At 41.9% G+C, this 23,189-nt stretch overlaps 1 pseudogene; it reads right to left on the bottom strand.

The window, feature by feature from the left end:
* Positions 1-8,697: 8,697 nt before the first annotated feature.
* Positions 8,698-9,282, bottom strand: LOC123461511 (annotated as a pseudogene).
* Between the last annotated feature and the right edge of the window lie 13,907 nt (positions 9,283-23,189).

Genomic DNA, 23,189 nt, shown 5'->3' with positions numbered 1-23,189 from the left:
CCTTGCTAGATTAGGCCTAATAGAAAAGAACCAGGAAGGGTTCCAAAGACAGTTAAATGATCTGAAGGAGATTGGGGGTAAAAACAAAAAAGATGACCTTACTAACCAGCTGGCTAAGCTCAATGAAGGCATAAAGAAAAGCAAGGATGAATCCAAGAAGCATTAAAAATCAGAAAATAATGTGAAAAGGGAACTTGACAGAAGGATGGAAACTACACATTTAAAAAGCAGTAGAAAATGCAAACCAAACTGAACAAGCCCAAAACTCTTTAGAATCTCTCAACAATAGAGTCAGCCATGTGGAGGGTAGAAACTCAGAACTGGAAGAAAAAACAGAAGAAACAGTTCATGAGTCAAAAGTTTCAATAAGTTCAAAAATTTATGTGAGCAAAACATGAGGGAACTGTGGAATACCCTTAAATATCCCAATATTTAGATCATAGGAATACTAGAAGGGGAAGAAATTCAAGTCAAAGGCATGGAGAACATATTCAACAAAATTGTGGAGAAAACTTTCCCACTCTTTCAAAAGAAAGTCCCATTAAGTTACAAGAAGGTAACAGAACTCCAAACAGACTGGACCAATAGAGAAATTCTCCAAGATATAGCAACATTAAGATTCAAAACATTGATAACAAAGAGAAAGTCCTAAAAGCAGCTAGGGAGAAACAGCACATTACCTATAAAGGTAACCCCATCAGAATTACTTCAGACTTCTCAGTGGAAACCTAAAAGCCAGAAGGGCCTGGGATGGAACACTGTAAAGTCTAAGAACCTATGGCTTCCAATCCAAACTACTTTAATCAGCAAAAGTATCTCTCATAATAGATGGTGAAAGAAAAAACTTTCCATCATAAAACTCAGCTTTACAACTACATGAACACAAAGCCAAACCTGCAGACAGTACTTCAGGAAATTTTCCACACAGAAGATGCAAATAACCAACCTCAAGTACCTACAAGAAGCAGATCACAATAATCAAACTCAGAGAAGGCACAAAAAAGTACAAAGTCCCAGTAAACACCAAATGACATAAACCACCACAATATGTCAGGGATTAAATCAAACCTCAGTTATTATCCTAAACAATAATGGCTTTAATTCACCCATCAAGAAACATAAGCTAACAAGGTGGATCAGAAAATTAGACTCCTCACTCTGCTGTCTTCAAGAAACCCACCTCACCACTAAAGACAAACACCTCCTCAGGGTTAAAGGGTGGAAAATGATATTCCAAGCAAACAGAAATAAGAAACAAGCAGGTGTGGTGATACTAATATCAGATAAAATCTACCTCAAACCAAAAACAATCAAAAAAAGACAAAGGCCACTTCTTACTTACCAAGGGAATGATCCAACAAGAGGATATCACAATCATCAATCTTTATGCAGCAAAAACAGATGCACCACAATTCATAAAACAAAACCTACTTGACAACAAAGTCGAAATAACCACCAACACCATCATAACTGGGGACTTCAATACTCTACTATCAGCAATAAATAGATCATCCAAACAGAAACTTAACAGGGAAGTGAGGGAGCTTTAAAAAAAAATAGATCAATTAGACCTAATGGACATGTACAGAACATTCTACCAAAAATCCACAGGCTACATGGAGAAAATGGATGAATTCCTGGACATATGCCACCTACCAAAGCTAAACTCAGAGCAGATTAATCTCCTAAACAAACCTATCATACCCAGTGAAATTGAAAAGGTAATCAAAAACCTCCCCAAAAAGGAGAGTGCAGGACCAGATGGCTTCTTAGCTGAATTCTATCAAACCTTCATGGAAGAACTGAAACTAATTTCTCTCAAATTGTGCCACATATTCAGAGAACAGGGGAAGCTCTCCAACTCCTTCTACAAACCTAGTGTCACCCTAATACCAAAAGCAGGCAGACACTCCACAAGAAAAAAAACCATAGGCCTATTTTCCTGATGAACTTAGATGCAAAGATCCTGAACAAAATCCTCACAAACCAAACTCAACAACACATCAAAAGCATTATCCACCTTGATCAAATGGGCTTCATCCCTGGAAAACAGGAGTGGTTCAACATATGGAAATCTGTCAGTGTAATACAACACATAAATAAGTTTAAACAGAAAAACACATGATCATTTTGATAGATGCAGAAAAGGCCTTTGACAAAATACAACATCACTTCATGATCAAAACATTGGAGAGAACGGGCATGGATGATTTATATCTCAACATAATAAAGGCTATATATAAATCTCCTAAAGCCCAAATAATACTTAATGGGGAGAGAATTCCCATTGAGATCAGGAACAAGACAGGGGTGTCCACTCTCACCTTTGCTCTTCAACATAGTACTGGAAGTCCTGCCTCAAGCAATAAGACAGGAGGAAGAAATAAAAGGAATGCAAATTGGAAAGGAGGAAGTTAAGTTAGCCCTATTCACAGACTACATGATTCTATTCCTAAAAGACCTGAAAACCTCCATCTCAAAACTCTTAAAGGTGATTAACTCATTTAGCAAAGAAGCAAGATACAAAATCAATGCACAAAATCAGTAGCCTTTTTATATGCAACAGACAAAGATACAGATAAAGAAATAAGCAATATTGTCCCATTTTCAACAGCAACAAAAAAATAATAAAATACCTTAGAATAACACTACCCAAGGATGTGAAAGACCTATACAATAAAAACATAAAAACACTCAAGCAAGAAATTGAGGAAGACTGAACAAAATGGAAAGACCTCCCATGCTCCTGGTTAGGCAGAATTAACATTGTGAAAATGGAAAACTGACCAAAGGCAATATACAGATTTAATGAAATAAATATAAATATACATAAAATAAAAATCCAAACATTTTTCTTCCCAGAGATGGAGAAAATTATCCCAAAATTCACATGGAATGGCAGCAGGCCTCAGATAGCCAAGCATATCCTCAGCAAAAGAAACACCTCTGGAGGCATCACCATACCTGATCTAAAGCTATATTACAAAGCCTTAGTAATAAAAACAACATTGTATGGGCATAAAAACAGGATTATAGACCAATGTAACAGAAACAAGGACCTGGACTTTGGGTCAAGTAACTATAGTTGCTTGATATTTGACAAAGGCCCCAACATTGTAGGCTGGAAAAAATATAGCATCTTCAACAAATGGTACTGGACAAACTGGATAAACATATGCAGGAAAATGAAAGTTGAGCTACACATCTCGCCATGCACAAAAATTAAGTCCAAATGGATCAAAGACCTCAATATAAGACCAGATGTGCTGCTAGTACTGGAAGTAAAAATAGGAGGAACTTTCCATCATATAGGTATGGGAAAAGACTTCCTGGACAAAATCCCAGTAGCTCAGGAGCTTAAATAATTACTCAACCATTGGGATCTCATGAAGCTGATAAGTTTCATCACAGACAAACATACAGTAAGTAGAGCCAATAGATTATCCACAGAATAGAAGAAAATTTTTGCTGGCTATACAACTGACAGAGGCCTAATTTCTAAAATCGACAAAGAACTCAAAAACCTAAACAATAAAAAGTCAAACAACCCACTCACAAAATGGGCCAAAGAACTGAACAGGGAGTTCTCAGAGGAAGAAATACAAATGGCAACACACACTTAAGAAAATGTTCATCATCCCTAATCATCAGGGAAATGCAAATTAAAACAACTATGAGATTCCACCTTACCCCAGTAAGGATAGCAAACATTAAAAAATCAAATGAAAACAAATGCTAGTGAGGATATGGAGAAATAGGAACCCTCATTCACTGTTGGTGGGAATATAAGATGGTACAACCACTATGGAAAGCAATATGGAGACTCCTAAGAAGGTTGACTACAGAATTAACAATGTACCTAGTTATTCCCTTACTGGCATTTACCCTAAAAGCTCCATGCCTCAGTTCAGGAAGCTTTGCTCAACTGTGTTTATAATATTCATAATGGCTAAGAGCTGTAATCAACCCAGATGTCCATCATTAGATGAATGGATAGCTACATGAAGGAATTGTACACAGCAGTAAGGAAAAATGACACAATGAAATTTGAAGGAAAATGGTCAAACTTGGAACAGATCATTCTCAGCAAACTCACCTAATCACAGAAAGATAATCATCACATGGTCTCACTCATCTGTGGCTCCTAATCTGAATTATCCCAAGATGTTGATATACCTAATAAGCATCTTGAGGGCTGAACAATAGGGCGAGTGGGGTGAAAAGGGAGGGTAATGGGGGTGGGGGAAACAAAACTGGATGCAAATGGCAATGGTACCATAAAATTCTAATTCTAAAAGACAGACTAAATGGTTGAAACTTCATCAGGTTCTTAAAAGGAACATCTGAATCACAGTGCCCTGGAGTGGGTAAGATGAAGACTAACCTTAATCTACTCCTGTTTCTCCCTCTCTCCCTCTCCCTCTCCCTCTCCCTCTCCCTCTCCCTCTCCCTCTCCCTCTCCCTCTCCCTCTCCCTCTCCCTCTCCCTCTCCCTCTCCCTCTCCCTCTCCCTCTCCCTCTCCCTCTCCCTCTCCCTCTCCCTCTCCCTCTCCCTCTCCCTCTCCCTCTCCCTCTCCCTCTCTCTCTCTCTCTCTCTCTCTCTCTCTCTCTCTCTCTCTCTCTCTCTCTTTCCCTCTTTTCTCTATACCTTTTATATTACCTATCTTTTTCTTCCTTCTTTTCCTTGGTTCTGACCTGTAACTCCCAGTACTAGCATGTGGTTAACATCCACAGTGAGCTATTAATCAGAGAGACCTACAAGTTTTCCCCAAGGAAGACAGATTTCTGTCAGAGTATTTGATGACCCACCAAAGGTTAGTGGTATGACCCTACTGTTGAAGGCACTATATGCTGTTAGTATGGAACTTAGAGTGACTTGGCTGCAATCTGGAAGAGTCTCAGTCCCCAGACAGCTCGTCTAGTGCCAGAAGGTGCTACATGAGCAACTGGGGAAAAATGATCAACATCTGTCTAAGCAACTTGTGGTATAAGCTACTCAGCAGCAAACAACCTGATATGATGCTCACACAAGTGCAATAGTGGCACACAGCCATGGTGGGTAACCACTCACTCTTTATTTGGCTAACTGATCTGCTCAATGGAAAAAAAACACATAGCTGGAGCTGGGGAACAAGTCAGAACCATATCTAAAAAATGAGCACGCTCTCCACTATCAAGCTCCCACCAATTGTGGGCTACAAGAGAGCCTAAAGAGCCTAAACCTATTAAATTCTCTCTAAAATAATAATGGTTATCGCATTTATCTGGTGCTGACTTCACCCTCCGTTGGAGAATTTGCTTCTCTTTTTCAGATGGATGTAGATCCTGAGGAGGGAGTCAGCTCATTGCACCTCACCAGGGACCTGTCTGAAACCAAGAGTAAGTGGGGAAATGAGCAAGAGTGCTGCTTTCTTGATGAATCTGGCACCAGCACAAGGGTGAAGGAGATAGACACAGAGAGCACTCAACTCCTACCAACCAGATATCCAGAGACAAAGAGGCTCCCAAGACCTTATCACTGAAGTAGACCCAAAATGATCGCAACATGGCTTAGGGAAATTTGAAGAGGGGATGGAAGATTGTTAGAGCCACAAGTTGGGTCACTATGCACAGAGACATTACCTCTTACTGATAACTGATGGCTAACCCCACAATGCACAATGCATATTCCCCAATAAGGAGGGTCCCTGCAGAGAGGGAAGGACAGGGAGGAGGCTAATGATGGTACCAACATGACTGTATACACACTGTACATAACTAATACAAAAATTAAATTTCAAAAATAAAACCAGATGCACAAAGTGGCTTATGAATCTGGTGTTAGTGTGCAGCTACAATATGCCCTGGTGTACCCATACTCACTCTCCTCCTCTTTGTCATCCTTCTTCTCCCTATCTCTCTCCCTACTAAATAAATAACTAAAAAATATTTTAAGAAGCAAATAAAATTAAATTATATCAAATAAATGTAGTGGGGTCTGGAGAGGTGGCTTAGTGGTTAAGGTACTTGTCTGCAAAAAGCCAAAGGACCCAGGTTCAATTCCCCAGGACCCATGTAAGCCAGATGCACATGGTAGCATGTGCCTCTGGAGTTCATTTGCAGTGGCTGAAGGCTCTGGCATACCTATTCTCTCTTTCTCTCTCTCAAATAGATAAAACATTTGGGCTGCGGAGATGGCTTAGTGGTTAATGTGTTTTTCTACAAAATCAAAGGACCTCAGTTCGATTCCTCAGGATCCATGTAAGCCATATGCTCAAGGGAGTGTATGTGTCTGGAGTTCATTTGCAGTGTCTGCAGGCCTTGGCACACCCATTCTTTCTCTCTCTCTCTCTCTCTCTCTCTTTGTCTGCCTCTTTCCCTCTCTTGCTATCTTAAATAAATAAATTAAATTAAGTTAAAAATAAATAAATAATTGTACAGTGACATCTTGGTAATTAGCATAGTTGTGGGTGTGTAACTCCACATCTCTTATACATGCAGTCAGAATATTTCTCACCAAATATGCTTGATCCACACACCCAAGAGTGGCTTTATTACAACTCATGAGCCACTATTGACACAATATTCTTTTTGCTTTTCTTTTTTGTTTGTATGTTTTGTTGTGTTTTTCAAGGTGTGGTCTCACTCTATCTCAGGCTGACCTGGAATTCACTCTGTAGTCTCAGGGTGGCCTTGAGCCTCCTACCTCTGCTTCCTGAGTGCTGGGATTAAAGGTGTACACCACCACTTCCATCTTTTTTCTGTGTTTTTTTTTTTTTTTTTTTTTTAAGGTAGGGTCTCACTGTAACTCAGGCTGGCCTGGAATTCACTCTGTAGTCTCACGGTGGCCTTGAACTCATGGTGCTCTTCCTACCTTGGCCTCCCAAGTGCTGGGATTTAAAGGCATATGCCACTATGCCCAGCAACACAATATTCTTAACTAGTTTATACTTAATTGAGATTACCTCAGTATTTTGTTTGTTTGTTCGTTTTGTTTTGAAATAGGGTCTCACTCTAGGTCAGGTTAACCTGGAATTCACTCTGTATTCTCAGAGTGGTCTGGAACTCACAGTGACCCTCCTACCTCTTCCTCCAAAGTACATGAGCCACCATACCCAGCTTTGAGATTACCTTAGGTTTAACTTAAGTTCCATCTTTAGTCTAGGATTTCATTTAGGGTACCATATTACATTCAATCATCTGATATCCTTAGGCTCTTGTAAAATGTAAGCATGTCTTAGACATTTTCCCCCCAGACATCTATTTATTTGCTTACAATAGCACTTTAAGAAAAAGGCAGACACATCTACTCTGATGAACCCAGCTCACTGGTATCTCACAAACTGTATACCTTTCAGTGAGCTCCCAGGCTGCCATCTCACAAGAGGTATAAAAGCTCACAGCATGTAGGAAGATTTCAGGCCAGACAATACCCTGGCCCCGATATCCAGAGACACCAATGTCACTATTCCTTCAATACCAACTTGTCATGTGGACTCAGGGCTCCAAAGTGAGGAATAGAAAGAACCAAACACAGTGAGTGCAGGTAAAGTCTCCACATTTCTATGTGAAAATCTATGGCTCCAGGATGGCAACATGACCTGAGATGTGCTACTTTACACATGAAGAAGTCTGGGACAAATATATCCCATGTATTGCATGCTTTCTTCTTTGTCAAAATACCTAAATCCTGGGAGTTTAAAGAACATAAATAAAATTTAGGGAAATAGAAAAACAAAACAGTGGCTACTACACAGAGCTAATACAGCCTGTAGCCAGCTTCCCCTACTAGCCAGCTTCACTATGACAGTCCTACCCCAGGTTCTCTTTATTAGCCATTCTGGCTTCCACTTAGAGGGGGGAGGAGGGCATTTGCCAGGGCAGGTACTTGTTATTTACCATGGCAAGAGAAAGAGAAGGAAGAGCCTCACCCTGCACAGTTGGAGACACTGGGAAGTCCCGGGACTGAAGCCACATCCTGGTGTGCTCCATCAGTAGCTTGATAGCCAGTTCCATCCATGTAGTCCAAGGTGTCTCCAGAAAGGTCTGATGAGGAGGTGAGAACCCCCAAAGAAGGTAGACCTGGACTTGGACTTGGGTCCCAGTTCTGTCCATGTGTGCTGGATGAGGGAGCCAAGGACAGGTGGCCCAAGAAGGGTCATCCTTGACAGTAGTGGCCAAGACCCCAGTCCCAAAACAGTGAAGATTCTCATCTATAAAAGCTTCAGGACAGTTTTTGTGGTACTAGTTATCTATGGCATACACTGGTGCATAGGCACCATCTTGGGGCTGTCATGGGGTGAGACTTGCTGTCTATAAATGGGGAGGGAGAGGTCCATAAAAGCTACCTGGAAAATGGGATGGCTTTGATTTCCCCCCAACTGACTATAGCAAGTAGCAGGTGTGGAATTACTGGAGACTGAAGGCCCCACAGCACTGGCTTGAAGTCCATACACATCTTCTGGCCAAACCCCATTAGTTCTACAAAGATAAAAGACCAAGAGGACCCCACACCCAACTGTGGCCAAGTCACAGAAGTCACTGACACATTTGTGCAAACTTAACACCAAGACAAAGACCTAGTGCCCAACTTACGGATCAGTTCTAAGACACTCGGTCTAACAAGTGAAAAGAAATCTGAGGGTCAGAGGCAAGCAGTAAGAAAGGACAGAAGCCTTCACCACATGACAGGTCAGAGGTGGTGGCCCCTGAGGACACACTAATTCCTCAGGGCAGCCAACCTCCAAGATAGTGGTTCTTCTTGGCTGTGCATGGAACTCTTGCTCACAGTTGAGGTGTCCTTGTGAAGCTAGATAAGCTGGTCCAGGACCTCCAGGCAATTCTCCTTTGTGGTATACATGATGAAGCTAATGAGATACAGTGGTAGCCAAGCTCATGGAATATTCTATCATTTATGTAAATATGCACAGGTTCTGCACCTGTTTCTAAAACCTCCCATCACTGCAGACACTGAAGACACAGATGCATGACATTCAGGGCTATGTCCAGAGCATTGACCACCTGTGCATTACTCTTGATCATCCCTTTCATGGTCATGGCTCTCTGCACTTTGAGATAACTGCATCTACACAGGATGCCATGTGGAGCCAGTTCACACGTTCATTATTCTTGTGGATGGCGTTTCAGCACACACACATGGGCACACTCCATATATTTCTGCTGGAGAGTCTTTTTCTTTGGCCTGGTCAGCCTTGGAATCCTTTTCTGCCTTCTTGACTGTCTTCTCCAAATGCTTTGCTAGGAACTTCATTTAGAACAAGTTATAATACAGTGAGACAACCATACCATACACCAGGGTGGTGTAGCTGTACCAATCTAGACTTTTCTTATTTGGGGATGAACTTGGCAGTTTTGAGGAGCAGTGATCAAATATTTCACAGGATGTCCTTCTATTGGGATTTCTACATTTTTCTTATGAGAATGGGTGTAGAGTTGGAAAGAGAAAAGCCAAAGAGATAAAGCACTTTTATGATACCATATTAGCAATACATACTCTCAACATCATTTATCACTCTGATTATCTGATTAAGCTACAGTTTGTAAAATTAGTAATGTTACTACCTTTTTTCTCCCTTTTTCATACTGTGCTCTTTGGAAGGCAGTCATGAAATGCACCCTATACTTTATAACTAGAGTTCTGCTCTAAGATATTCATCTGTATACTTACAGGACAGTTTTTTTTTTTTTTTTTGAGGAGTCATGAGATTATGGTTTTAATGTAGGATACTTGACACCATAAACTGGTAACGAAAGACAGACAAAATGATTTGCAAAATTCTTAAAAGGTACACCCAGGCTAGCTATAAACTTCACATTCAGGTCTTAATATTACACAAAAAAGGCAGAGCAGTGACAAGCTGCTAGTAAAGAGGAGCCACAGAGGCCTCCTGCCCTCCAGCACTGCTAAGTCCTCTGACTTACGACGGTGTTGACCTACATGCCACTCAACTAGACTGCGGTTCTGCCTGCCTGCCTAGGACACTCGTGCACTTACACTGGAAAGTATATTCAGTGTAAGTTTGGTAAGATTTATAAATTATTTTTAAGTATATACATATACATACATATACATATGTGTGTGTGTATATACATATATATGGAAAGCAGCTGCAGTGTGATTCAGACGCCAGGTAACATGGCAGTCAGGCAGCTTGCTGCCTGGACTGGTGCTTGCACACTCCTCTTGGCAGAGAGGAATGCTGCACACAGGGTCACAGATAATCAAAAATGGAAAACTGTGAAATCTAAACAGGCTTTCTGCTGTCTATTAGAGTTTTGGCAATAGGACTGTGACTTACTTTAAAAAACCAATCTTTCTACTTAATGTCACATCAACAGACACGACAGTGAGGTATGTGAGGTTCTCCGGAGGTCAGGAAGCTGAAGTGTCTGAATAGGTCTCCTTGCAGTGACTTTTTTATACTTCTTGGCTTTAAAGTCGATCTGACCGATGCTTTTTTAAGGATTCATGAAGAAAATAAAAGCTTCCCAGCGCTATGAAGTAGTCCTGTGACTTGCAGTTGTCATCCAGGTCGACATGAGTCCTGTTGTATTCTCTCATGCCATCACTCGGGAGCAGCCCTTGACGAGCTTGTCCTCATGGGAGATGGAGGCCTCCTCGTTCTTCCCTCCGCGTTCCTGGCAGTGCAAGGCCATGAAGTGAGGCTTGTGTGTGTGCAGGACCTGGTAAAACTCCCCGAGCCAGTTCTCCTGCAGGTGTTCCGGGTCGCCGAAGAGGGAGCCCACGTTGCGGCGGGCGGCCCCGGGGACACGTGGGCTCGGGGCTGGTGCCCGGCCTGGAGCCTCGCGGTCGCCTGCTCTTAGCTGCTCCGTGGCCCGGCGCCAGCTCGCTGCGCACAGCCATTAGTCCTACTGGGCCCAAATTTATTAATCTAACTTTTTTTTCTGTTTGTTTTTCAAAACAGAGTCTCGCCCTAGCCCAGGCTAACCTAGAATTCACTATGTAGTCTCAGGCTGGCCTTGAACTCAAAGCAATCATCCTGCCTCTTCCTCCCTAGTGGCTGGAATGAAAGGTGTGCACCACCAAGCCCAACTGTCAATCCAACTGTGAAGAACAGGAAAACTTCTTGAGCAGTCCGGCCTACTACTTTCAAAAGAGTCAGCATTCATCTTGTTGTCCTAATGTAGAATAGCTGGCCCACTCTCAATACTGGTAGTCTTTCAAAGAGTTGCAACTGAAGCTGAGCTGGTGTCTCCTACCCAGAACTTTCATTTCTTTTGGTGCCATATTGATCTACTTACACCAGTCTATTTCTTCTAAACTCTACCACCCTGCACAAGCTCTCAGGAGATAGGAAGAACATAGCTAGCCTGGCACACAAACTGCTTCTAGTCCAATCTCAACAAAACTATTTCTTTCCTTCATAAGCCAAACCTACACATTCCACAGTTCTTTCTGCATCTAGGTCTTTCAAACTATAACCAGATCCATCAAACTCTGCTTACATTACTGCAAGTCATTTCTTAGGCCAAAGTTTCAAATCCTTCCACATTCCTCACACAAATAAGGTCCAAAAGGTCAAAAGCCACACAGTCAGGTTTTGCAGCAACAACCTCACTCCCTCCACTGGTACCAAATTTCTCTTGCAGTTACCTTCTCATTGTTGGTATGAAGCACCTAATGAAAAGCAGCTGATGGGAGGAAAGATTTTTATTTTGACTTACAGCCTCAAGGGAAAGCTTCATGATGGTAGAGCAGAGACTGGGCATCACCTCCTTACCAACATCAAGTGGAAAGCAGCAGCAGGAGAATGAGGTTATCTTTGACAATGTGGAACTGTCTATAACACCCTAAAGCCCACTTATAACCACACACCTCCTCCAGCAAAGTTCCACCTCCCAAACTGCCACCAGCTGGGGATCAAGTATACAAAACACATGAGGATGGGGGCATTTGATCCAAACCAGCACATATTCTTTAATAGAAGAGAGAGTGGTCTTTGTCTTGTTCCTGATTTAGGGGCATAGTCTTTTATTACTATGTATAATGTTCGCTGTGGGTTTTTTTTTTTTTTAAATAAATGCCTTTAATAAAGGAAAGGTGGAGAGAGGGCTAATCAAAATCTAAGAAGATATAAATAAATTATATAGAAACCTACTTTTTTGGACAATGGAACACTCAGGAGACATAGATTGTTGCTAGAATATTTTCAGTGCCAGGGATGGGATAACCTCCAGTGCGTTTTTGGACAGGGAGGTTCCGGATGCCCCCAAAACATTATAGGCCATTGCTGAGGCCCTTGGTTTCCCCAGGAATGGATGGTAAGACCCTATTGCTGAAGACTCCACATACTTGGGCTGCAAGGCCACTGAGAAATCCTGCTGGAACTGAGCTGATAACCTCCTCTATGTAGACCAGCTGACAGAAATCTGGAAGAAGCCATTGTGCATGCAGCTCAATGGGAGAAAGAGAAATCACCAGTGAAGATACTCAATAGTGGACACTACAAGCCTTATATTTGGCCAACCAGCCCAAACAAGCCAACGGGTGCACATCTGTCATGGTGGAAACCAACTGCCCTCTAATTAGACTGGAGGCCTGCTCCATGGGAGGGAATACATCCCTGATACTGAAAAGTTAAAACAGGGGTAGTCATGAGCCCCAGGGGTGTAACATCTGCTGCTGTCTGGCTAAATGTATATACTATGCTTATCAAACTGCCCAGTAAGCAGTTCTCTTAATGTTTATACCCTTATATTAATGCTACTCTCACTTTTTTAAAAAAATTTTGTTTATTTATTTATTTGAAAGTGATAGACAGAGAAAGAGGCAGAGAGAGAGAGAATGGGCACACCAGGGCCTCCAGCCACTACAAATGAACTCCAGATGCATGTGCCCCCTTGTGCATCTGGCTAACGTGGGTCCTGGGGAATCAAGCCTCAAACCAGGGTCCTTAGGCTTCACAAGCAAGCACTTAACAGCTAAGCCATCTCTCCAGCCCTACTCTCACTTTTGGTAGAGAATCTTCTCTTTTTAGATGGCAGTGATCCCAAGGTCAGAAGGCATCATGGTGCTGGGAAGAAGTGACAAGAGTGCTCAGCATTGCAATATCTCTATTACACCTTCCAAGGCTCAGGGTCTATTGTGGGAGAGGTGGCAGAAAGAATGCAAGAGCCAAAGGAAGGGTAGGATTCCTTACAATGTGCTGCCCCCTAGACACAAAATTGCCTGGATATCCACGACCTCACAGTGCCTGACACTACCTACACAAGACCATCATAATAGGAGGAAAACATCGTGACATCAAAATAAAAGGGAGACTGATTGAGATGGGAAGGGGATATGATGGAGAGTGGAGTTTCAAAAGGGAAAGTGGGGGAAGGAATGGTATTACCATGGGATATTTTTTCTAATCGTGGAAGTTGTTAATAAAAAAAATTGAAAAGAAAAATAAATGCCCTTTATCAAATTGACTAGCTTTCTGAGTGGTTTTTAATCATGAGCAAGTTTTAGATTTTGTCAAACCCATTTTCTGCATCTATTATGAGTCTAATGTGGTTTTAAACCAGGGTTTTTTCATGAGAAGTTTCAAAATTATGAATTTAATATATTAAATTGCTGTAAGTGTATTGAGTTTTTCTCTTTCTTCTTGAAGGAGTTTCAGTAATTTGTGTCTTTCAAGAAATTGCCTATCTCATTGAAGTTATATGATGTGTTAACAGGCATAGTATTCTTTTCTATTTTTTGTTTTTGGTTTTTTGAGGTAGGGTCTCACTTTAGCCCAGGATGACCTGGAACTCACTATATAGTCTCAGGGTGGCCTCAAACTCACAGTGATCCTCCTACCTCTGCCTCCCAAGTGCTGGGACTAAAGGCATGCACCACCACACCCACCTATATATTTTTTTTTGAAAGAGGGTCATACATAGTCAAAGCTGCCCTTGCTATGTAGCTGAGAATGGCCCTGAACTTCTGATCTTCTTCCACCTTCTAGTGCTGGGATTAAAAGTGAATGCCACCATGCCTGGTTTTATGTGGCACTGGGCATTAAACCCAGGGCTTTGTGCATATTCTACTCACTGAACTATATCCCCTTATTTCTGTAGGGTTGATAGAGATGTTCCATTCCTTATTTGTACTTACTGAATTTTTTTAAATTTAATCACTGCAACTAAAGTTTCATGAACATTGTTGTTTTGGGGCACGGGAGATGGCTTACAAGTTAAAGGCATGGGCTTGCAAAGTCTACCACCCTGGGCTTGATTCCACAGTATCCAAGTAAAGGCAGACCTACAAAGTGGTACATGCATCTGCAGTTTGTTTACAGCAACAAAGGGCCCTGACATGCCCATACCCTCTCTCTTTCTCTCAAATAAATAACATATTTAAAAATATCATTGATTTCTTCAAAAACCAACTTTAGTTTTCTTGACTCCATTTTTAAAATATTTTCATTTCTCTATTTTTTAAATTAATTTATTGTTTGTATTTGTACACGTGTGTGCACATGTTTATGTTCACATGTATGGAGGTCAGAAGACAACTCTTAGGTCCTCATCTTTCCCCTCCATTTGAAGCAGTGCTTGTCTCTCTGGATATCACTTTGCTGCTGTACTTTTATGCACTTTCTGCTGAACCTCCAGGAAAATTTTCCTGTCTCTACCTCCCAACTCACTATCAGAATACTGCATAGAAGTTTCCAAGGCTTCTTACCTAGGACTTGGGGATTGAACTCAGATATTCAGTCTTGAGTGACAGGAGTTTTATCTACTTAGTCATCTCCCTAGCCCTGATTTCATTGTTGTAGTGTGCATTCTAACCTGTGTAGTCACATGGACCCATGAATGTGTGTGTGTGTGTGTGTGTGTGTGTGTGTGTGTGTGTGTCTATATGAAGCTAAACGTGAGGGTATATTGATATCTACAACTCTAATTTAGTGTCATGTGATTCATTTCCACCTTCTACTTTGCTTATCTGAAACTTCACACTCCAATAGTGAGAAATCTGGCTCTAAACATTTATCATCTACTTACACATTTGTTCAAACCCAGTATACATGTATGGTGGCTACAGGATTATTAACCCTCTCATGGGAAACTACAAACAGTGCTTGTTTACTATTCCTTTTGTCTTTAATCTTAGAGTCCACTAGCTAGTAAGACTATCTACATACGTCTTCATAAGAAACTGCTGACTGGTCTCCCAGAGTGACTTTAAAATTTTGTATTTCTATTACTAATGGATGACAATTTTTATACATTATGACAGAAAACTACTCAGCTAAAATTACCCAGAATCTAAATGTATGTTCCTCTGCTAATCTTACCCTTTACATTGCTAATGAATCTAAGGCCATGAGAAACTAAAAGGAAATAAGGGGTGCCTAGATGGAAGATTCATTGATTAATTTCATCAGTCTCTTGGCCTTACCTTACCAGTAATAAAATTAAATTCAAAGATATTCTATTCTGTCTGTAATTGAGGGCTCTATCATGTGAAGAAGGGAGTCTTTCCTCACTAAATCCATAATCTCAGCCTTTGACATGATATTTTTCCCAAACTATATGTATGTAACCCTTTCCAATAATCCATTTATAGTACCATCCAGATGGTACTACAGATATTATAATTCTCAGAAAATGCTTTAGCTATCTTTTTTTATTCTGTTTGTAGTAAAATATAAATTTATGTCAAAGTGCCATAGGACATAATGATCCCTTTCTTACTAATTCTGGCTTTCAACTGAAGATGAACCTTAAAATACATTTGGGGCTTTAAAGATTGCTCAGAGATTAAGGTATTTGTTGGGCCCTGAAAGGCCCAGGCATGAGGCCTAGTGGAACTTCCTGAGCCTAGCTAAAGTTTGGCGACCTGTCTTTGGCCAGCTATGACTCAACAGGATGCCTAATGGCTTCTGGCCTGCTACTTCCATGTAATTAATTGTAATTACCATTTCAATACTTCCCCCATCCTAAAATCCCCGCCTTCGTCCCCAACATGATATAGGCAACTGCTCAGAGTAAAAAAGCGAGTTGTTTCTGCATGGAAAAGACTCCTGACTCAGTGTGGTTTTTCTCCAGTGGCCAGGAGAGGTTTCTGAGTCGTCCGAAGCTCATCATCCCCTCAACCCCTAGGGAGGAACCAGCAGGCCTGGTTCTTCCCTCGGCACTACCTGTGTGGGAAGGAGCCCCACAGGTGTTGCTTATAAAGCTTAATGACCTGAGTTTGATTCCCCAGTACCCATGTAAAACCAGATGCACAAAGTGACACATGCATCTGGAGCTCATTTGCAGCAGCTAGAGGCCCTGGTGCATCCATTCTGCCCCTACTTCCTCCTCCAGGTGTGGTGGCACAAGCCTTTTAATCCTAGAACTTGTGTGGGGGGAACAAGATAGGAGGATCATTGTGAGTTCAAGATCAGCCTGAGACTACATAGTGAATTCCAGGCCAGCCTGGGCTAGAACAAGACCCTACCTGAAAAAATCAAAACAATAAAAGCAATATCTGTGATCAGAGCAAATAAATATGATATTGAGATTTCTGACTTTAAGGAAATCAAACTGATTCATAGGTGTTAAGACAGATGTGAAGACAGAGGTTCAAGGAGCCATAGTCAGTGAAAGGGAGTAACTGCAAGAAGCAGTACCCACCGGGAGAAGTGGGAAGGGCAGATGGTAGCTTTGGGCAGTCTTCAAGATAGAGGTCTTTGTGCACAGCTTAGAGGAGGAAGAATGATGCAAAGACAGGCTGGGAAGCAAGAAAGGAAGGCACATGCAGTCTGACCTGGATAGAAGCTGGTGGCAAGAGACCTGGGAAGAAATTGGGGCTTGGTTAGCTTCAGTCTTCTGACCTAAAATGATAATCAAGGCAGAAGTAATCACTAACATTTTGAGGCCTTCTAAGATACCAAGCAGAATGATAAACATTTTATAGGCATTATCTGTTAATGGCCTTGTTTAAACCTGTGAGAGCAGCAGATAAAATATAAGCCACACTTAGAGAGTACAAAACATACAGATTTGAATCACAAAAGGGGACCAGAGGCAGAATGTGGCAGTTTGATCAGGTGTCCCCCATAAACTTAGGTGTTCTGAATGCTAGGTCTCCAGCTGATAGCAATTTGGGAATTGAATCATCCTGGAGGCAGTGTATTGTTGGGGGTGGTCTTATGGGTGTTATAGCCAGCTTCCTCTTGCCAGTATTTGGCATACTCTGCTGTTGCTGTTGTCCACCTGATGTTGAGCAGGAGGCAATGTCCATCTTCTGCTCATGCCATCATTTCCTCCTGCCATCATGGAGTTTCCCCTTAAGTCTATAAGCCAAAATAAACCTTTATTCCCACAAACTGCTCTTGATTGGGTGTTTTCTGGCAGCAATGCAAACCTTACTATAACAGTAAAGTTGTTACTAGGAAGTGGGATCATTGCTGCTAGAAAACTGACTGTGTGACTTTGGACTTTTGGGAATGCTTTGCAGGATGACTGTAGAAGAATTTGAAAGCTTTGCCCATGAGACACCTTGAAGTGCTTGATGGGCTATTCTGGTCAGAATTGAAATACCTGAATACAGTCAGTACTATGAACTGTGAGGTTTGGCTTATGAGGGTGAGAAAGAGCTTTGCCTGTACTGAGATAGATGCAGTTTGTGTGAGAGTCTTGCTGTTATGCCCATGTCCTGAGAACTTATGTAGAGTTGCATTGCATAGAAAGGGACTGGTGTGAGCAGAAGGATATGGAACAGAAAAAAATGAAATCTTTTGTGGGAAGTCATGCTGGCTTCGTCAGGCTTTGCCATGTCAGCTTGTTTACTGCTTTTGTATCCTAATTGTCTGCGCATGAGCACATGATGTTATTCTAATATGGTTGCTCACCCATCCCGATTGGGTGATGCAAAATCATCTGATGAGACTTAAGCCAATCAGACGACGCTATACAATCACATGACCATAAGTATATAAGCTTGGCGCTCCGTAGGGTCGGGGTCCTTCTCTCTTTCAGTTTGGAGCTCCCAATAAAGTGTGCTTGAGAAGAATCCTGTTGTTGTCATTCTTCCTGCTGGCGGGAGGGGCGCAACAAGTGGTGCCGAAACCCGGGAATTTGTCAGCAAACGGCCAGTTGAGAGGACCCCTGAGGATACTTCCGAGGGAGGATTCAGAACTCAACACACGGAGCAGCGGTACCGGTAAGTCCCCTGGTGCTATATGATAAGTTTTTGCCTGTAACTGATCTATAAGTAACGTATATAAGGTTGCAAAATGGGACAACACCACTCTACCTTTTTGGAGCCACTTCAGGAAGTATTAAAACAACGTAAACTTAAGATTTCAGATAAAACTCTTAAAGGGTTTTTGGAAGAAGTAGATATGATAGCGCCTTGGTTTGAGCTGACTGGGGGTTTAAATTTGACCTGCTGGGATAAGTTAGGCAGAGACATCGACCGTGAGTCAGAAACGCGAAAGTTGTGCGCAGGTACACAGCCCTTATGGCGCTTGGTGCGATCATGTTTGGAGGACAAACGTTGTGAAGAAGTGATCAGGGAAGGCCAACGCATATTAGCACATCATCAAGATAGTATGTCAGAGTCTGAAGAAAGTAAAAGGGGACAACAAAAAAAGGTTAAAATGAAAAGTGAACTTAGGTTTCAGATAGAACAGAATAAATGTGCACAGAATAAAAGTAAATCACAAAAGGAAGGGCCACATTCAGGTCCAAAGCTATATCCAGATTTAACGGAACTTGCAAATTTATATATAGAAAGTTCTAGTGAATCTGAGGGAGAAGAATTAACTCCAGAGGAAGAACAGGATTTTGAGGAAGTAGAGACCAAGTATGTTCGGGAATGTTCTAGACCCAGACAAGATGGCGTCTTTACTCCTCCTCCAGCTTATGCCTCTACAAGTAAAAAATGTAAACAACAAGATGGCCGACTTCCGTTCGGGGCGTGTCCTTCGTCTGGATGTAGTTTGATAAAATCAGATACTTGGAGAAAGCTGGCTAGTGCTTATCCAGTTTTTGAGACTCATGATACACATGTTAGATATCATGAACCTATAGGGTATAAGGAGCTCAAGGATCTTGCAGAAGCCACTAGAACTTATGGGATAAATGCTTCTTTTACTATGGTGTTGTTAGAATGACTTACCAATAGAGCTTTGACCCCAGCAGATTGGTTTGGAGTCTCTACAACTTGGCTGTGTTTCCCAGTATCAACATTTGTGTATTACTCCTTTGCAATTTAATTTTACTGCTTCTTTTAATCAGAGTCGCAAGCTAGCTGAATTTTTGGCAGGAAACTGGACACTTGAAGGAGAGCAGCTATCTCGGAAGTTATTGTTCCAGATTGTACAGCTGAATGGAACTCATCTGGAGCCAATCTCTTTGGGAGATTTTACTTCTTAGCTATCTTCTACATTTTCTTTCTTTAAGGAATGGGTGGGAGTGGCTATGTTTGGAGCAGCCCTTTTGTGTGGTATGGTGTTCTGTCTCTGGCTTATCTGTCAAATCAGACGACAACGTCAGCAGGATAACATAAAGATTGTTCAGGCACTTATGGCTTTGGATCAAGGAGCATCTCCACAAGTATGGCTGGCTAGCCTGCGTAATGGTTAGTTTCACCCTGTCTTATGTAAGGCCTTTGTACACCAAGTGACCTTGTTGTCATTGCACCTTGGAAGGCTTACATCCCTGCATGAGCAGCCTTTGCACCCCGAAGGGATTTTTCTCATTGCACTCGGGAAGGTGCTTAAGCAAGTTTTTGGTCTTAGGCTCTACCCTCGATCGGACTGGCCATCATGAGGGTTGGTCCTTGATCGGGTATCCTGAGGTTCAAAACAATTTTTTAAAGGGGGAACTGTGGGAAGCCATGCTGGCTTCGTCAGGCTTTGCCATGTCAGCTTGTTTACTGCTTTTGTATCCTAATTGTCTGCGCATGAGCACATGATGTTATTCTAATATGGTTGCTCACCCATCCCGATTGGGTGATGCAAAATCATCTGATGAGACTTAAGCCAATCAGACGACGCTATACAATCACATGACCATAAGTATATAAGCTTGGCGCTCCGTAGGGTCGGGGTCCTTCTCTCTTTCAGTTTGGAGCTCCCAATAAAGTGTGCTTGAGAAGAATCCTGTTGTTGTTGTTCTTCCTGCTGGTGGGAGGGGCGCAACAATCTTTGGCTGAAACTGCTGCATATTCTGCTGCAATTGTTTGAGAGTTACAACCATTGATATTGGGCCAGTTGACCTGCATTGGGACAACAGGAAGAATGCAGACTATTTGGAAGGGCCTGAATAATGAAGGAGTGTCATGTTCTTCAAAGTCTGCTTTATTCCCCCTTGGATTAACAAACTGGCATTAACATCTGGCATCATGAAGTATAACAAATGCAGGAAAAAGAGGGTCATTGAATTTGCAACACATTTCTGTATTTTGGAAATGGCCATGGGCAGTGTGAAGCAGGCTTGTTGGATTACCTGTGTGGAGACCCAGTGGAGACATGAGGATGAACCATGGATTGTAATGGAGACCCAATGAGATGCCAGTACTATGGGATAGCTGCCAAGGAGAGTTGCTGGTACCAGACGAAGCTTTTCAGTTTGTGAGTAGCCCAGCTGGAGGAGTAGAATTGGAACTCCAGAGACTTGTTACTGGTAACAATTATTGGACTTGGAGACTTGACACTGACTAGAGTTGTTGGATTTGGAGCTACAGAATTTGATGTTTGCCATGTTTAAATTTTGTATTAGTTATTTCTTTGCTCTGCCCAGTGCCATCTTTTGCATTGTGACTTTATGAGTTTTTTGATTTTGGGTTGTTGGGGTTTTTTTGTTCGTTTTGTTGTTGTTGTTGTTGTTGTTGTTGTTGTTGTTGTTGTTTTTGGTATTTTGGCTCAGTTACAAAGCTTGTGTGCATTGCATTTTATATCATGTATGGGAACCAGTTTATGGGGACCAGAGGCAGAATATGGTGGTTTGATTTGGGTGTACCCCAAAATAGCTTAGGTGTTCTGAATGCTAGGTTCCCAGCTGAAGGGAATTTGGGAATTGAATCCTCCTGGAGGCAGTGTATTGTTGGGGCTGGGCTTATGGGTGTTATAGCCAGCTTCCTCTTGCCAATGTTCGGCATGCTCTACTGTTGCTGTTATCCACCTGATGTTTGCCAGAAGGTAATGTCCACCCTCTGCTCATGCCATCATTTTCCCCTGCTATCATGGAGCTTCCCCTCAAGCCAAAATAAAGCTTTGTTCCAACAAGCTGCTCTTGGTTGAGTGTTTTCTGCACCAATGCGCACTGACTGCAACAGATCCTTAAAGTTGGGTTTCTAGTCTAGGTGCCTTTGGACACTTTCTAAACTCTAAGGCTAGGGTGTTAATGTTTTCATAGATGTCCACATTATGCCTTCATGACCCTACAGACTTGTTTCTTTTAGGAACCTCCTCAGGTCTCCCTAACCACAGCCATCTCCCTGAACACCCAACAGCCCTTGTCTCACCACTGTCCGGAAAGTATATCTTCTCTTGAGTTTCAGAATTTGCATTTTTTATGTGACTTGTGAACCTTCAACAATTCCCCTTTCCATGTTGTTTTCTAATTCTTTTTCCTTTTTTAAAGGATTTCAGGGTTTTTAAATTTTTTTATTAACAACTTCCATGATTATAAAAAATATCCCATGGTAATACCCTCCCTCCCCCACTTTCCCCTTTGATACTCCATTCTCCATTATATCCCCTCCCTCTCTCAATCAGCCACTTTTTTATTTTAATGTCATCATCTTTTCCTACTATTGTGATGGTCTTGAGTAGGTAGTGTCAGGGACTGTGAGGTTATGGATATCCAGGCCATTTTGTGTCTGGAGGAGCACACTATAAGGAGTCCTAGCCTTCCTTTGACTCTTACATTCTTTCTGCCACCTCTTCCACAATGGACCTTGAGGCTTGGAAGGTGTGATAGAAATATTGCGGTGCTGGCACTCCTGTCACTTCTTCCCAGCATCATGATGCCTTCTGAGGCATCCCAAGGTCACTTCCATCTACAAAGAGAAGATTTTCTACCAAAAGTGAGAGTATCATTAATATTAGGGTATTAACATTAAGAGAAGTGCTTACTGAGCAGTTTGATAAGCATAGTATATACATTTAGCCAGACAGCAGCAGATGTTACACCCCTAGGGCTCATGACTACCCCGTTTTAGGTTTTCAGTATCAGGGATGTATTCCCTCCCATGGAGCAGGCCTCCAGTCTAATTTGAGGACAGATGGTTTCCACCATGACAGATGTGCACCTGTTGGCTTGTTTGGGCTGGCTGGCCAAATATAAGGTTTGTAGTGTCCACTGTTGAGTATCTTCACTGGTAATTTCTCTTTCTCCCATTGAACTGCATCCAGAATGGCTTCTTCCAGATTTCTGTCAGCTGGTCTACATGGAGGAGGTTATCAGCTCAGTTCCAGCATGATTTCTCAGTGGCCTTACAGCCCAAGTATGTGGAGTCTTCAGCAATAGGGTCTTACCATCCATTCCTGGGGAAACCAAGGGCCTCCGCAATGGCCTGTAATGTTTTGGGGGCATCAGGGACCTCCCTGGCCAACAACTCACTGGAAGGTATTCCCATCCCTGGCACTGAAAATATTCTAGCAACAATCTATGTCTCCTGAGTGTTCTGTTGTCCAAAAAAGTAGGTTTCTATATAATTTATTTATATCCTCTTAGATTTTGATTAGCCCTCTCTCTACCTTTCCTTTACAGAATATCTTCCCCTGACCTCACTTTGGGCCTTTTCACCCCCATTAATCTATTCTTCTACTTACATATATACAATATCATCTTATTAAGTACACCTCTCCCTTCCTTTCTCTTCTCTTTATATCTCTGTTCTAGCTTACTGGCTTTTGCTACTGAGTTTTCTTCCAACTCACACAAAAGTCCAATTAGCTGTAGCTAAGATCCACATATGAGAGAGAACATATGACATTTGGCTTTCTGGGCCTGGGTTACCTCACTTAGTACAATCCTTTCCAGATCCATCCATTTTCCTGTAAATTTTATAACTTCATTTTTCTTTACTGCTGAGTAGAACTCCATTGTATAAATGTGCCATATCTTCATTATCCACCCATCAGTTGAGGGACATCTAGGCTGGTTCCATTTCCCAGCTATTGTGAATTGAGCAGCAATAAACATGGTTGAGTAAGTATCTCTAAGGTAATGAGATGAGTCCTTAGGATATATGCCTAG

The sequence above is a fragment of the Jaculus jaculus genome, chromosome 6 (genome assembly GCF_020740685.1).
Source record: "Jaculus jaculus isolate mJacJac1 chromosome 6, mJacJac1.mat.Y.cur, whole genome shotgun sequence".
NCBI classification, from domain to species: domain Eukaryota; kingdom Metazoa; phylum Chordata; class Mammalia; order Rodentia; family Dipodidae; genus Jaculus; species Jaculus jaculus.
The sequence above is the reverse complement of the archived record's forward strand: the minus strand, read 5'-3'. Positions and strand labels throughout refer to the sequence as shown.